The 2,295-nt window shown below is 51.7% G+C and overlaps 1 non-coding gene across 1 annotated transcript; it reads left to right on the forward strand.

The window, feature by feature from the left end:
- The first annotated feature begins 514 nt into the window (after window positions 1–514).
- On the forward strand, window positions 515–587 carry TRNAV-AAC. Its single transcript has one exon. It is a non-coding gene; the product is annotated as a tRNA-Val (tRNA).
- Window positions 588–2,295: the final 1,708 nt, after the last annotated feature.

The raw sequence follows: 2,295 nt of genomic DNA on the forward strand, positions 1-2,295 counted from the left end.
AACTGTTGGAAATGGGCCATCCTGATTGTCACTACAGGTTTTTTTCTCCTGCTGATAATAGCTCACCTTAACTGCTCACTCTCATTATAGTATGGATGGCAACACCCATTTTTTCATGTTCTCTGTGTATATATATATCTCTTCCTGCTGTATTTTCCACTGTATGCATCTGATTAAGTGGATTTTAGCCCACAAAAGCTTATGCTCAAATAAGTTTGTTAGTCTCTAAGGTGCCACAAGTACTCATTATTTTTGCAGATAAATTCATGGAGGTGAAGTCCATTAATGGCTATTAGGCAGCCTGGGTAAGGAATGGTATCCCTAGCCTCTGTTTGTCAGAGGGTGGAGATGGATGGTAGGAGAGAGATCACTTGATCATTTCCGGTTAGGTTCACTCCCTCTGGGGCACCTGGCATTGGCCACTGTTGGCAGACAGGATATGGGGTTGGATGGACCTTTGGTCTGACCCAGTCTGGCCGTTCTTATGAAGGGAGGGGCAGATCCCTGCAATAGAGTTTCTGTAGTGTAGTGGTTATCACGTTTGCCTAACATGCAAAAGGTCCCTGGTTCAAAACCAGGCAGAAACATGATGGCTTAATTTTTCCCAGCTCCTAGTGGCCTGTCCCTGCTGTTGTAGGAGCAGCAGTGATTTCTATGCTCAATAGGTCTGTTATACTTCCCCCATTCCCATTTTTGTCTCCTCTCCCTCTCTGAATGCCTGTGAAGTGGCTTTCTCCCCTCCCGCTCCCTCCTGCCATGCTTGTGGGATGAAGGGGCTGATTGAACAGCTGGAAGATCAGAAGAGCTGCTAGATAGACAAGGTGTCTGGGACTCTCATTAGGCAGCGATCACACACCCAGAGCATGGACACTGGCTGAGGTGGAGTGTAACCCACCAGATGCAGCCAAGTCATCTCCAGTCGCAGGCCATGAGGAGCAGGTCCTTAAAACGGAAGGGGCCCTGTGCTCAGGAGTCACTCACAAGCTTGTACCTCCAGTGAACGCCCTTCGCCCCGACCGTCTGGCCAGTGGTTCGCTGCGTTGCAGTTCATTGTGCCTCAGGAAGACTTACCTTCATCGCACCGTCCATCGCGGTGCTGGGAGACACTTACCTGGCAGAATCCTGTGCCTGCCTCTTGTCTTCCCAGGGGTGGCTACTTGCAGCCCAGGAGAAGAAGGATGGTTCTGGTAGAAAGGAAGACAAGCAAAGCACTGGGAGGAAATTTGGGTGTGGGCTCTGCGCTGGGGGTAGGTGAGTGGTGCAGCTCCCAAAGTGACCGGTACACACAACCCTCTGGCAGCAGCTCCTAGATGAGTGGGGCCAGGGGATCTCCATGTGCTGCTGTCTGCAGGCGCTGCCCCCAGAGCTCCCATTGGCTACAGTTCCTGGCCAATGGGAGCTGCAGAGCTGGTGCTCGGGGCAGGGGCAGCACGTGGAGACACTCCCCCCACCCCAGGGGATGCTGGGACATGCCAGCCACTTCTGGGAGCGGCACGGAGGGGCGGATGTAGAGTGGGCAGGGAGCCACCTTAGTGCTGCTGGCACATCTCTGCACACCCCTTGTGGGGGGAGGGGAGCAGAGGGCCTCCATGTGCTGCCTGGGGTAGGGGCAGAGCACAGCGCTGCCTCCCCTCCCGGGTCTATTCCAGGAGTGGGTGGGTGGGGTCTTTTGGCCTGCAAGGTGCAGCAGGTCAGACTAGATGATCACACTGGTCCCTTCTGACCTTAAAGGCTCTGAGTCTAAAAGGGAGAGGGAAGTAAAGGAATTTAAAAAAAAAATAAACCAAGCATTTTAATACCAGGATGACTCCAACTGCTCATTATATAGTCCCACCCCTTTCTTCCTCCACTGGGTGTTTAATGACCTGTTGGGATTTGGGACACTGATTCTCTCATTCCATTGATAAACTGATACAACATGACTGAAATTAAACCAATTCCCAGTGGAGGAATCATCATATCATTGCATTAGCTGGGAATTGAACCCAGGTCAATTGCTTGGAAGGCAGCTATGCTCACCACTATACCAGCAACGCATCTGGTGAAAGTCTCTGATTTTTCACACTTGGTGATTGGTCACCTTACTTCTCAGCATGAGGCGAATGTCTCTGTGGTCTCTGCCATTCATCGTGGGGAGTTTCCCCACTGATAACAGTTCTTGCTGGGTTGGGGATGGGAGACAGAAGAGGCGTTTATTCTGTTTCATTCCTCTCCATTTTCTGTTCCTCCCCTTCCCTTCCAGGGTCCTCCCTTCCATTTCAGACTGTGCAGTGACACCCTCCCTGCACCCAGGAC

Source organism: Mauremys reevesii, linkage group 14 (assembly GCF_016161935.1).
Source record: "Mauremys reevesii isolate NIE-2019 linkage group 14, ASM1616193v1, whole genome shotgun sequence".
Classification (NCBI taxonomy): domain Eukaryota; kingdom Metazoa; phylum Chordata; order Testudines; family Geoemydidae; genus Mauremys; species Mauremys reevesii.